This window comes from Camelus dromedarius, chromosome 30 (genome assembly GCF_036321535.1).
Source record: "Camelus dromedarius isolate mCamDro1 chromosome 30, mCamDro1.pat, whole genome shotgun sequence".
In the NCBI taxonomy this organism is placed as follows: Eukaryota; Metazoa; Chordata; class Mammalia; order Artiodactyla; family Camelidae; genus Camelus; species Camelus dromedarius.
The window spans coordinates 6,187,737-6,203,067 of NC_087465.1; positions in this window are offsets into that span (position 1 = coordinate 6,187,737).

Below are 15,331 nucleotides of genomic sequence, written 5' to 3' on the forward strand. Positions count from 1 at the left end.
CGAGCTGGTAGGTAGGTCAGCAGCCGGCTCTGAGTCATGTGGGGTTTATCTGTTAAGGTGGCTTTAAAGTCATTCAAATCTCCATGTTGGAAAATGACTTTTTTTTCCCCCTAGTGGAGTTAATTCTTAATATTACATCTTGACTTTGCCTAAGTAAGAAATATTTCGAATTCAGCCTGATACTTCGTAACTTGTGTTCATTGCGTGCTTAGTATAAATTAAGCGCTAAGGCGCTAAGTGCTTCCCATGGCTTCGCTGCATCACCATCACTTCTCTGTGAGGGAAGTGCTGTTCTAGGTGGAAACTGACTTTGGAGATTTTTAAATAACTGGCCAACAGTAAGTGCAGCAGCTGGGTTTGAACCCGGGCAGTCTGACATCAGAGCCTCTTACAGTTTCCTGAACTATTACACTCAGGTCCCTGAAAGAAAAGTATTATTTAATGATGATTTGAAGTGTTTGGTGTTTGAGGCTTTTATATTTTTACATTTCCCCCCCTCACCTCTCAATAAGGGATCTTAAGTTTCAGATTGGGAATTAAGAGGAAGTCTTTATGAAGTAGAGCCTGCAAGAGTGGGAGCTTGGACTAGGGAAACTTGAATCCCCGTTGCCTCATTTAAATTTGGATTTATTTTGCCCTATGAATATTTCTATTTTATGAAGAAGTCAAGTCTTTTTTAAAAAGATTAACTTACTTAAGCCTCAGAGCTAGTAAGTTGCAAACCTGGTGTTTTCACCCAGCTCAATCTAACTCCAGAGCCCAGGTACTTACCACTGCGCTGGGGTAATTAACATTCATCAGCAAACATTTATTGGGTGCTATGTGCTAGGTTCTGTTTTAGTGGCAAAAATATAGCAGAAAACAAAAATAGGCTGGTCCCCTGCTGTCATGGGGCTTATATGCTAATAGGAAAAGATAGGTGATAAACAGGTAACATAAAATTTTCATAGCTCAAGAAATGCTATTAAATAAGGTGACAGGACAGTCAGGGAGGAGCTCTCTGGGGAGGGGACCGCCCTCCTTACACTTGAGTGATGAGAAGCAGTGGGCTGACAAAGCTGGTTGGAGAAAGTTCCAGGCAAATGGAAGAGCCAATGAAAAGGTCCTGAGTTAACAGCGTGGAAGAGGCAGGACAGAGAGCCTGTCTTCCTAGAAGATCTGGGCGGTAGAGACCAAGCTGGCCCTGGTTGAGGATCTGGATTTCCTTTCTAAGTGCCGTAGAAAGTCCTTGGGAGGTTTTATGCTGGGAAGTGATATCATATTCCTGTTTTCTTTAAAAATAAACAATCACTGTAGCTGCAGTGTGGAAAAGATGGCTTAGGAAGAGGAGTCGGAAATTCCATTTGGGAGACTGCCATAGCAGCCCTGGATCAAGGCAGTAGGTAGCATTGGAAATGGAAGCAGTAAATGGATTTGATATATGTTTTAAAGAGACAGAGCGTCCAGCTTAAGTTATGTGAATGATTTGAATTAACTTTTCAGGATTACTCCTATTGAAATATACCCACAGGTGAAACCAACAGATGAAGCGTGTACGCTGTGCTTTTTTTTTTTTTTTTTAAATTCCATGATTAGTATTCATAGAAAAGATATTGGGAACAGAAATCTTTCCTTCCATGTCCTGTTACAAAGTTATCTTTTCAGTTCAATGAAAATTATTAAGTATCTTTGAGAAGAGTATTTAGAAATTATTTCTAACAGATAGCCAAGGTAAGAACGTATGTGCAGTGAACAGTGTGTCTCCAGAGTCACCAATAAATTTACATTAGGAAGCAAAACAATGTAAATGACTTCTACTAACAAGCACTTAAGGGTTAGAATATATCTTATTCATTCTACTTGTTTCTCTAACGAGCAATGTTACGTATTTTCTTAGCACAGGTAAGATTTACCACAGTTTTATAGACGTTTTATAGTGAAGTAAACTACATTTGGTGAAACAGATGAATAAATTACCATCTGGAATATTAAGTAATGTCAGACTCCTTCAGTGAAAGTATTTCATCACTGAATTTTTTGTTGGGAGAGTCACCCAATTTGGAGATTTTTCTTGTAAGGGTTAGATGGTGATTTTCATAGTATTTTGGACTACAGAAGTCATTTGTATGTTTAAAGTTTTTGCTCAACTTTCCTAATGCGCCCATTCTTGAATCTCTAAACCAAAACTAAAAAAACTCTGTGTGTGTGTTTGTGTGTGTGTGTGTGTGTTGGCAGTGTAGCTCCACCCTCCTTAGGGGTCTGTTGCACTTTAAATCTTGTTTTGGTTCTACCACTGTAGGTTGAATTCTAATCTGTGTCTCCTTAATGAATGTTTACCATGTAATTTAAATTAAATTGAAGAATAGGGTAATGACAATTAAAATTTTAAGTGTTCTTTCATCTGACATCTTTATCTCCAGGACGATTGACTTTTATAATTTATTTAGCTCCTAAGCTGGTTGAAATTTTCATCAGTTGAGCAAAGATGGCAGAAGCCTTCTCCAAATACACAACAAACATGTTATCTAAGTGTGGTGGTATCTCCCAGTAGGTTTCTTCCTGTGAACCCTTCTCACTCGTGAGGTCTCTGCTGGGCTCCGAGATAAATCTGTCATGGTGAATTTGAGTTACAGCTAAAGGATGGCATAATCGATTTCAAAGGTATAATAAAGGGACACACTAAGTCAAAATATTGTTTAGGAACCACTTAATTCTCTACTTTAGGTGGCTTCCTCCATTGTCCCTTGCCCGCCTCTGCATTTTGATCTGAAAGCTCAATTTCAAAACTACAATTGAGAGAAACCCGATTCTTCTTTGTGACGAAAGCCAGGTACCGCAGTGGCTTCACATCCTTTGCAACCCAAAACCGTTTCATAATTGTCAGCTGCAGTTAAAGAGATTTCAACTTGGATGTAGGCTGGGTGATTGAAACCTAAGCAGGCTAGAAATGTAATAGTTTGGGGAGTACACATCATGTTTCAGAGCAGAAAATTCTTCCTGTTCAACATGTTTCACCATGTTTCCTTGGGAGTCTGGAAGCTCTTAACATTTTTAGAATTCAGCATTTTTGTTGGTTAATAGGCACTTGTGAGTTAATCCTCACCACACCCTGGTGAGTTTGGCAGATGTTCTTGCCACCACCCCTTTACCTGATGAGGTGGGATCCCTGGCCCAAGTCCGAGCGGTGAGACCAGCGTGGTGGCAAGAACTAGAAGTCAGACTTCAGCATCAGTGTGCCCAGCGGTGGGCCGTTCACGTTAATTCAGGTCTATGATCTTAAACAAAAAAAACCCAGCCTAAAATAGAATAAACTACACACTCTTAATGACAGCTGATGTTGTAAGCTGAACAACAAGCCAGAAGGTTCTGGAATCTCATGCTGCAAGACCAAAGTACCAGGACAGGATGACTGAAAGATGTTCCAGTTAAAAAAAGTGTGTGCAGTTATGAGCTTGCTTTACATCCATGTTGTTTCACAGTGTAACCTATGCAACTGAGAATCTAAGTATCTTTGCACATTCTTGAAGCTCATTCTCTAGAATTTTTGGAGGGGTGAATGTTCTTTCTGAGTGGCCCTAACAGGCAGCACCAGCTAAGTCTGGCACTTACAGTTCATGCAAGGATGGGAAATGGCCCCAGCACTTGGTGTGGCTCCATCCGTCTCCACCCACAGGGCTTTTCCGGGCTGCTGGGGCTCTCAGAACGGTTTGTGGGTCTGGAGCTGCAGAGCTAATGTTCTCCCACGAGGCTGGAGGCCCTGCCAGGTGGCTCCAGGATCTTTTCCATCTGATTTTGTAAGAGTCCTTGGAAAATGGGAGATGGCCACTGTGTCTGCAGAAGAGGCCCTGTTCTTGACTGGACGAAGCTGGCCTTCTCAGCCCCTGGGTTTCTGCTGCCTTGGCCTGGTCTGCTTCTGAGGAGCAGCTGGACTGGCTCAGTAGCCTGAAGGGTTACGTAAAACTTTAAAATTCTCCCTTTCCCCCTCACTCTGCAAAATGTAAAGTTACACACAAATCCCAAGCCCCCTTTTCTTTGGAGCCCCATTTTGTACAGAACTTGTGTATTTAGAAAAAACACAGGGAGTAAAACAGCAAGAGCAAATCAAGGACAAGGGTCCCTGGCTCTGCCCCCCGGCCCTCAGCCCGCTCTGGAGAAAGGGCGCCATTAGCCGTCACAACAGCCGGCAGACGGAGGGGAGGATGCACTTAGAGCTGAAAGTGTTCCTTTACATTTCAGCCAGAAAGCTGTCTATTGCTAGGAGATGTTCAGCTACCAGTCTATCACCATTAAAATCCTCCTGTTGGGGACAGTTACTGCAAAAACCTGAATACTGTTTGTGACGCAGGGAAACAAAAGCTTTTGTGCTTTATTTTTTTTTAAATGTGGTCTGGGAGCAGGCCAAATGAGCAAACCAGCTCTGACCTGTGAAGAGAGGGGATTAGGAAACCAAGGTGTAAACTAGAGGCAGGAGAAAAAGCAACTTTGAGAGTCATTGTTTCTCCTTGTATCTGGAGCTCAAATGACTTAAATGGGGGAAAAACTCATTTCCAGCCACCTTATTTCCAACATGCTTGTACTTGTTTCTATATGTATGCTTGCAAATATCAGAAAGTTGACTGTGTTATTTTGTAGCTGGTATACATCACATTAAGGCACAGGGAGAAGTGTGCACAGATGGGAGGACTGACCGCAGTGGCCCGCTGCTGGACATGTGCTCCCAGTGTCTAAAATGCATGCTGTAGGAGACACTGAAATCCACCACAGCTCGGTTAGGGTTTAGGCAGACTTACAGTTTGAATAGCTGTTACAGGTACAGAGTATCCTAGCCGGCTGACTGTCAGCAGTAGCTAAATGTACTGAATAATTAAGGAGAGCCTGAGCCCCCAGATCTGGGAGAAGGCAGGTAACATGATGGGTCCTCCTCGGCTCCAGGTAATTTTAGCTCCCTGCACCTGACAACCTCATTTCCAGCGCACAAACAGCTTAAACTCATCTTGATTGACTGGAAAGCGAGGCCATGTAGGCATCTGAGTTACTGCTCCCCCACAAAAAACGTTTGGAAACTTCAGGTAAATGGCTTGCACATCAGCTGCTCCTGTATGAACATGGTCGTGATGCCACGTCTCTTGTCGGTGAACCAGCAATGAAGTGAAAGTGACAACAGTCGGGGCCGAGAACAGTGTCACTGCCGGTGTCCCCGGCGGATTTCCTCCTGGGCCTGGACGCCCCTGCCTGATGGACTCAGGCAGCCACTCTGTGCTCAGGGCTTCCTACATGAAGCCTCCTTTGTCTCAAGGATAAATGTCAAGGATTCTTTTTGTGTATTAAGGACACTTTTTTTTAAAGCTCACTAGAGAAAGGGTGTAACAGGCATCATTCCTGTCCTTCAGCAGCTGGAGGCTGTGCGGGGAGTAGGGGTGTTGAGGGGGGCGGGAGGGACAAAGGGTATAGTCAGGGCCCTTGCACTCTGGACCCTTTGCAAGTTGCTGACCTAGTTTTTGTAAATAATACACATCTGTCTACAGTTTACAGATTTCAAAGCATGTATTCATGCATTATCTCAACTGATGCGACTGAAACTGCAAGTTGGTTGTGACTGAAGAGGTGGAAGATGTTAAGGTTCAGCCATCCTCGGAGGGCGGGTGGTTTAGCTGGGTCTTGCAGGTAGGTCTTTGGAAAGTAAACCCAGAGATCTTTCTACCACGTTGTGACAGCAAACAGGCAACTCCACCACGCACCGCATGGTACCCTGCGCAGCTCCCCTCTGAGCCTCAGAGTCCTCACTGTAAATTTGAAATAATAATCCTTAATAACGCCAATCAGGCCTCCTTGTAGTTTTGTATGAAGGTTGGAAATAGTCACTGTGCAAAGTTCTTAGCACTTGGCACTGAGTTGATACTCAATGAAGGGTGACTTTAAAACCATCCATATCTAGTGAGTTCAGCGGAGGGCAGAGGAGATGCAGTCCAAAAGCACTGAGGAAGTGGCTGGGGTGACAGGTCTGTAAGGAACGTTCTGCAGAAATGAGGCTGGTGCCAGTCCTGAATGCTCCGTCGGTGAGAGCGAGGCAGAGCCAGGAGGAGAGAGTCTGGGTGGGTGCGAGGCTTCCAGAGCACTGGCTCTCAAACACTGGCGAGAAATACAGTCAGCGCTGGGGCCTGGTCCATATGCATATTTGGGTATGATTTTTTTTCAGAACTTCAAACAATGCAACATATCCTTACTTCCTCTGATACACTCTTCTCTTATTATATTCTCTGTCATTAAAAAATAAAGTATCATGCCCCCTCTAAATTGCTTTTAGGATTCAAGAGTCGATGGTGGCCTGGTTATTGGAAAATTGTGCTTTAAAACAGGGATTTTTAACTTGGGTCCACAGATGGGCTTTGTGGGAGGGAGGTGAAGGTGGTCTCAGATTTTCTGAAGTTGGATGCACAACTCTGTGTGTGTGTGTGTGTGTGTGTGTGTGTTTGTTTCTGGAAGGAGGGTCCCTAAGTTTCATCTGGTCCTCAAAGCATCTGACTCCCAGCTGGAGAGGGTAGTGAGAAAGAGAGCAAAACAATTAGGTTTGAGTTGATTGGGAATCATTTTTAATGCCACTTAGAAATGGAAAGGCAGAGGAAAGACCAGTCCCTTAAGAGGGAAAACCAGTTCACAGCTAAACTGCGCACCCTCCACAAGCCTCCTGGACAGGGACGCTCTCTCCATCGTGTCAGGGCCTGCAGTCGTGACTGCCTCTCTTTGCTCCTGCACCAAGTAGGGACAGAAAGGGCACCTACCATATAGGGCTGTTTTGAAGACTGGATGAGATAATGCAAGTAGAACCACAAGCAGGACCGGCACAAAATAAACACGTTCACAATGTCAACTATTGTCCTGCTGACCCTGCGTGATGATGGTGCCACTGGGAAGGTTGTCCCCATTGTATCCACGCGATTCTCCTATGAGTGTGTGTGTTTGTTTTTAGTGGAATGAATTATTTCCCTGATTCATTAGGATTGAGGCTGATAGAAATCAGAGCAAGGGAATATACCTCCGGGCCTTTCCCGCAGCCCTCACACAAAGTGAGAGGACAGAAATGAGTCCTTTCCTTCCTCTCTGGCTCTGGAAGCTGGCCCCAGGGCCTGAGTGACCTCCCTGCCAGGCTGCCCCAGATTCCTGGGGGCCCAGATGTGCAGGCCCCCTCCAGCTGCCAGATCTCACCCCGGAGGCACCACAGGACCCACATCCAGGCCCCTGCTCACCCTTCACTGTAAAAATCAAATCAGCACAAAACCAAATAGGCTCTGGAGAGTTGCCCTCCATTTTCCATCCTTCTGAGGAAGCAGCTGAGTTGAGAAGAAAAAGGCCTCCGGGCATGAGTCACTTGCCTTTTGGGGGCGTCTGGATTTCTGCCTTCTTACCTAAAAAGCCCACCCTGCTATTTGTCACCTTGCTGCTCAGTCCTGATGCTGGGCCCCAAAGGCAGGCCGGGCCTCCTCTGGGCACTGCGGTGGGCAGTGCAGCCGCTCAGGATGCGCCAGAGGCAGATGGATCATGGGGTCAGGGCCAAGCAAACCAGCTCTTCTCCAGAGCTTGGCTTAAAAGGACACACAAAGGTTTTGCTGGTTTTAACAGCTCCCATCTGGTAAAGAATGAAGATTTCTGCAGCTACAAGAATGAGGGCCATTTATTTATTTATTTATTTATTTATTTATTTATTTATTTGCCGTGTGGTCAATGTACAAGTGTTAATTTCTGGTTACAGCACAGTGATTCATCTCTGTCTATGCCTACATATGTATATTCCTTTTCATACCCCTCCCCATTATATAGGTTTATTTGTCTTTAATCAGATGTTTTCCGCTGGAAAAAGGCAGACTGTTCTAGAGGCTGAGTTGTCCCCTGCCCCCCTCTGTTCAAGTGTTGAAGCCCTGACCACCACCCCACCCCCCCGCCAGTGCTGCAGAATGTGATTTATTTGGAGACAGGGTCTTTAAAGAAGAAATTAAGGTAAAACAAGGTCATATCAGTGGGCTCTGATCCCGTGTGACTGGTGTCCTTACAAAAAGGAGAGATTAGGACACAGACCAAGAGAAGACCATGTGAAGACTCAGAGAGAAGATGGTCACCCATAAGCCAAGGAAAGAGGCCTCAAAGGGAACCAACCCTGCAGACACCTTGATCCTGGTCTTCTAGTCTCTAGAACGGTGAGAGAATAGATTCGTTGTTTAAGCCGCCTCATCCGTGGTACTTTGTTACTGCGGCCCCAGTGAACTAACACCTGTGTGTTTTATGAATTCATACAGCAACAGTTTACAAGTCTGGCTAGCCACATCAGAAAAGGAGAAAATAAGAAACCATCACGAGGAAGTAAAAAGCAGTGGTTAGGAATCTGGACTTGGGTTGGGGTGTGTCTGCTTGAATCCTACTCGGCCGATTACAAGTCCGTGCCAAGGGCAAGCCACTCCACTTCCCTGGGCCTGGTTCCTTAGACGTGAAGTAGAGATGATGATGGTGGTGGTGGTGGTGGTGGTGGTGGTGGTAATGATGGTGGCGATAGTGGTAGTGATGATGATGGTGGTGGTGGTGGTGGTGGTGGTAGTGATGATGATGGTGGTGGTGGTGGTGGTGGTGGTGATGATGGTGGTGGTGTAGTGCCCACTTCACAAGCCCACAGAGAGGAGTCAGTGGGCTACCACGTGTCCAGCATTCAGACCATACCTGTACTAGAAGCACTATCGAGTGATTATTTTATTACTGTTACACACTTGACACTTGGCTCCAGGTCTGGAACCTCCTCTTTCCAAGATATGTGACCTTGAGGAGGTCACCACCCACCCCTGGGTTACTTCATCTGCACGGGGAAGGCCCATTGACACTTGTTGGCCCTTTGAGTCCCCATTTATTATTCTAATCAATGTTGATATGAACCATTGTGCAGGAGCAGTGGAGTTGTGAGAAAAATAACAATTCTGGGGGTTTCTATACTCTCTGTGTTCATAGTTGACAAACCCAACTAAATGGGGCACCTTTAAGGAATGACCTTCCCAGTGAATCCCTTTAAAAAAAAAAAAATCCGTACCCTTAGATTTTGTAGGCATTAACACAGAAAGGTAGGAAGCAAACTTCTGCTTTTAAGCAATGCAAAGTGACTGCAGTAAATCTGTTTAGGTATCATCGTGTTTGACTTTAAGAAAATGGCTGAGCTGTGGGCAAGGTAATTCGAGAAGATATAAATGGCTGCATTATAATAAGCAGACACCTATTTTAAGCATGATCTATGTTTTTGAGAAAATTCATTACAATGAGTCTTACAATACCAACCTCTTCAATGAATTTTTCATGTCTGCATACCAAGATATATATAAAACGATCGTAATCATATACCTTTGGGGCAATGCTGAGCGCCAGCTGTTTCAGCGATGATTTATAGGTTGCCACACTCAAGGTTAATAATCAGGAGAAACAGGTTACAGTATGCAATGTATTTATGTCAGGTTATAAGTTCAGTTAGTGGAGATAGCGTGTTATAAGGAAGCACACACTTTTAATTATTTTCTAACCACCCTCCCCTCCAACCCCATCCCACTTCTCTGCAATAAACGATAAATAAATAATTTTACAGAGGGCGCCCTCTCTGCCAAGCATATCTTCTGGTTACTGTTGGTTTTATTTAAAGGGAAACTGCAGCCAGGAGTTATTAGCTCTACATATGAAAACACAGCTTGAAGGTACTTCATCATCTGTGCAATGGGCCCAGGCAGAGGGTATGATGGAGTTTTGGAAACATCGAGGTAATTAGGCCCTTTTGGAAGGGCAGCATTTTGCTGCCTGGAGGATTCCCAGCAGGATTTTCAGAGATGTGACACATACAAGCCACAAGTCCATCTCTAAAAGTCCTACAGTGTAACTTGTCTCCCCTTGGAGACAAAATTATTACATCAGTTTCATAAAATAATCTCAGAAGTGTTCCCTTTTTGAATTGAGACAAAAACTTATCTTGTCCTAGGAAACTCTTTTATAAAAAATGAGAGAAAAATTCTTTTTCTGCGGAGGGTTGAGTTCATTGTGTTCCTCATTCATCAGCATTGGTCTATCAAAGTCTCTCTCTTGTTTCTCTCTTCTCTTTTACCCCAGTTCCCAACTCTCAGCTCACACCCACCTAGGAGATGGCTTTCTAGTATGTCTATCACATATATATGTGTTTACATTTGCTTCTATTTTTTCAAAATGTGTGTTGTTTTATGTGCGTATACACATAATTATGTAAATGGTAGTTTGTGTATCTCATTCTACTTTTTAAAAAACTTTTATGAGTTTATCTTATTTTAAACCGCTTTATTGCGATATCATTGGCAGATGTTATACTGAGCATGTTGAGATCAGTGTGGACACCTGTGAAACCATCACCACAATCAAGATAATGACAAATCCATCATCCCCAAAGTTTCCTCTTGTTTCTTTGTAATCCCTCCCTCCTGCCTGCCCCCCTCCCACCATCCATGGGCAACCACTGATCTGCTTTCCATCATTATAGGTTAGTTTGCATTTTCTAGAATGTTACATACATAGAATTAGATGGTGGGTACTCTTTTTTTTTTTTTTTGGTCTGCCTTCTTTTACAAAGCATAATTGTTTTGGAAATTCATTCATGCTGTGTTTATCAATAGTTCATTTCTTCCTGTGGTAGAGAAAATAGTATTCCATTGTATGGGTATATCAGTTTAGGTGCCTTAGTCACCTGCTGATGGACATTCTAGTTTTTTTTCCAGTTCCTGGCTGTTATAAAGCTGCTGTGAGTTGTTTCAATAGACATACACTTTTGTTTCTTTTGGATAAATGCATGGAACATCCAGATTATATGGTAGGTATATGTTTAACTTCTTATGAAACTGCCAAACATCTTTCCAAAGCAGTTGCAATAGTTTATTTTCCTGCCAGCAGTGTTTGGGTGTTCCAGTTCCTCCACCCACCCACCAACACTTGGAATAGATAGAATGGTCCTCTTAATTTTAGACATTCCAATAGGTATATAGTGGTGTATCTTTATGGCTTTAATTTGCATTTCCCTAATGACTAATGAAGTTACAGATCTTTTCATGTGCTTATTTGCCATCTGTAGCTCTCCTTCAGGGTGGTGTCTGTTCAGTACTTCTGCCCATTTGTGGAGGAGGGTGTTTGTTTTCTTATTTTTGAATTTTGGAACTTATTTTTATAATCTGGGTACAAGTGCTTTATCAGACCTGTATAATTTGTAAATATGTTCTGGTCGATGGCTTTATTCACTCTCTTAATAGAGCCTTTGGAAGAGCATAAGTTTTTAGTTTTGATGAAGTTCAATTTGTCAAGTTTGTTTTTCTTATGGATCATACTTATGGGGTTGTACATGGATTCTATATTCAGTTCCATTCATCTATTTGTCTATCTTTTTTTTTAATTGAAGTTTATTCAATTTACAATGTTGTGGTAGCTTCTGTGATTACAGCATAGTGATTCATTTATACATATGTATATATATTCCTTTCATTTTTTTTTTCATTATAGGTTATTACAAGATACTGAATATATTTCCCTGTGCTATACAGTAGGACTTTGTTGTTTATCTATTTTATATATAGTGGTTAGTATCTATAAATCTGAACTCCCAGTTTAACCCTCCCAACCCCCTTTCTCCCCAGTAACCATAAGTTCATAAGTTTGTTTTCTATGCCTGTGAGTCTGTTTCTGTTTTGTAAATAAGTTCCTTTGTGTCATTTTTTTAGATTCCATAAATAAGTGATATCATAGTGTTTTTCTTTCCTTCTGCTTACTTCACTTAGTGTGACAATCTCCAGGCCCATCCATGTTGCTGCAAATGGCATTATTTTATTATTTTTGATGGCTGGATAGCATTCCATGGTATATATGTACCACAACTTATTTATCTAGTCATCTTTAAGTGGACATTTAGGTTGTTTCCATGTAGTTCGTCACTTTGAGAAGATATCCCTTCATGCCTTCTGTGGAGCTCTCAAAAACTTTACTGAGATGGCCTTTATTTTCATGGGATCTACTGATAACTTTGGCTTACACATAACTTACCAAGGTATCTTGGTGTCTGCTATTTCCTGCTCTCCAAGTTCTGTTATTATGATGCTCTCAGTGTAGTAGGCTAGTGTGATGTCTTTGGGGGAAGAGAGATGGTCAGTGACCCTCTGGCAGAGAGCTCTGAAGCCAGATGATGAAGAAGTATTGCTGCCCAACCCAGCAAAAACACCTAATGTTCTCTACTTATTGAAGTGGGGGGGGGGAAGAATTTTTAAGATAATTACCTGCACAGAAATACCAGAAGTTCTGTTGATTTATTTCAGAAGAGAGAGACCACTTCTGGAAGAGTGGTGGCAGTTAAAATAACCACTTTATGAACCTTGTGATAATCCACTGTCATTCGTTCTCCAAAACTCATCTTTCCTCAGCATCACCCTGAGGTCTCTTGCCTATAAACACTTCTGGTTCCAACTCCTTTCCAATGAGCATCCTTGGTCAGAAGCAACAGAAACTGACTCTGGCTGAGTTAGGTGCTTTACGGCCCCCTACATATTTGGTTAAGGAACGTTATCTCTGCTGTTCTCCCAGAGATAAAGCATAGTTTCCGATTTACTGTTTGCCAGGGGCAGTCAGTACGCTTCAAGGACTTCAATCCAATTCACTGATCATAGTAGCTTTTGCTCCATTTCCTAAGTGAGGATTCCACGAATTGTTGAGATGACAACCTCAGTACCTGGGGGAAGGGTTTAAGATTTTACTGAATCTCCCGGGAGAGGACTTTGGTCAAAACGCTATTTCTTACCTCACTGCCTGAAAGCTCCCTCTCTGACTAAAGGACAGTGTTCCAGGTCTCCAGGCGTGAGTGTTTTCATACTGTTGTTTGGCAGCCTATGCAAAATGGCAACCCTAGTGCCATACAAAACCATTTGCTCTCACTTCAGCCATGCATTTTTTGATGCTCTGATGAAGGGAGTGTATTCTTGGGGCCTTCTTGGAGACATGGTAAGTTTGAGGGACTGTATTTCACTTTATTCCCTTATGATAAATCTGCTTGGCAACAGTCATCCCTCTCTAAACTCGAAGTCTTTGGAGTGATTCCTTCATCCACATTTTATCAAGTAGTTTTGGGCATCTCAAGCTCACTCGGCAGGGACCGTCAATAAGCACAGACTTCAGTTGGTGAAACAAATAAATAACTGAAATGGTTCCCAGCTGCCTGAGCTAACTCGATGCACCCAGACTCTCTGGAAAATGCACCCGTGTCAATTACATTCAGTTCAGTCTACGAATGTGTACTTCCCTCCTTAGCGTGGCTCTTCAGACTACACCCCCATGTGTATTTGCCAGATTGCGCTAAAATAAACCACTTATTTTGTATGTAAAGTCTTTTCTGCTCAGGTTTCGGATTACACTCGACCTTTCAGAACATCCTGGGACCTGACTTTAGTCATGGAGCCAACTAGAAGCCCAAGAGTTCTGCAGGCATGGGGCACGAGGACAGTCCTTGCTCCAGTGCAGTCATGGGGGGGTCATCCACAAGGCAGCCATGGCTTTGTCGGAGAAGGAAGGATGGACTGTCACAGCCTTCGTGGAAGGTGCAGGGGGAGCCAGAAGATCTAGCACTCAGAGCCTCTTGGATCCTCCCTAGACCCCTATTCCACTCCTAGGCTTTTATTCTTTCCTAATCAGTGCCCTAAAATTTGCATAAAAGACCTAGTAAAGCTTTGAATTCAATTGGCAATGTAGTTCATTGGCCTCATGATCCAACTTCGAGTCTGGCTGTTGGCTTCCTCAGACTTACCTGCAAGAAATAAGAGTTTATCTTAACTGTCACACAAGTCCCATGTTTTCTGACTATGCTTTGGCCAAGAATTCCCATATTTGAGCCCCACCCTTAGATTTTTGATTCCTTGTGACCTTCATACTGTTGTTTGGCGGCAGTCACACGTGCCCCTGAAGCCTGCCCTGAATGGGCGCTTTATTCGGAGGACTACAGGTCGTGGTGAAGCACTTTGCCACTGGGCCTGACAGTCACATTTTACCGGCACTTTTTTCCTGCTATCTGCCACAGCTAGACCTGATAACCAATCCCAGATTTCCCTCATTACCTCGAGGTCTGTTTCCTATAACCACTTCTGTTTCCAATTTCTCCATGTGTGAGCATTCTTAGTTATAAGCAGCAGAACCTTGCTGTGGTTGATTTAAGCAGAAAAGAAACTCAATAAAAAAAGATGTTGGGAACCTCAGAGAATCTAGGAGGGTGAGAGAAGAAGGAATAAGACCCCCAGATCACATCACAGAATCTATCCAAGGAAGACCCCTGGTTATCGTCTCATGGTTATCTGTGCAGCTCCCACCCCGACACCCCTGGCTGCAGTCATGAGACAGAAGCATCGGCACTATTGAATCTGCTTTCTCAGGAACTTCACTTGCTCCAGTGGTCCCTGAGCCAGACAGCACTTCTGTACCTCCCGACATAAGGTGCCATGGAGGATATGTTACCTCTGAAGAGTCCTTCCCAGCGATGCAGGACCTCAGTCTAATCATGAGGAAACAGCAGGCAAAGCCAACTTGAGGACCATTCTACAAAATAAGTGACCAGCACTCTACAGCAGCGTCAAGATTGTGAAAGACTGGGAGAGACTCAGGAACCGTCACTGACTGGAGGAGACAAGGAGATATGATAGCTAAAGGCAATGTGGGTTACTGGGTTGGGTCCCTGAACAGAAAAAGGACACTAGTGAAAAAACCGTGAAATCCAAGTGAAGCCTGCAGTTTAGCTAATAGAATTATACTAACGTTAATTTCTCAGTTTTGATCACTGTATGATGGTTATGTAAGGAGTTGACATGGGGGGAGAGAGCCATATGGGGAACGTATGGGAACTCTCTCTTATTTTGGCAGATCTTCAATACGTCTAAAATCATCTCAACATCAAAAGTTAAAACTCACGAACAAACAAGCAATATTATGGCCTATAATCAATGGCACATTTGAATGGAGGGGAAAATGCTCTGTTTTCTCTTCTTGAACTGCTGTTTCCCTGAGTTACTACATCAGGGTTACTAGATACCAGGTATCAGCAGAGAGAGGAGGAAGTTGGCCGGGGTGGGAGGGAGAGAGAGAAACGGGCAAAGAGTGGGTGGGGAAACCCCATGACAAACTCCTGGGGAAGGTATTTTTAAGCAGGCATTTGATGTGCCTTAAATTCTGCCCCCAAATGATTTGCTTATGGGACTGGCCTTGGAGATCATGATTTATCCATCTGGGATTAGGAGGAAGAACACCCTAATAATCATAATAGGCAGTCTTGGTCATCTGAGCTAGTCTCTTATTTAGAAAC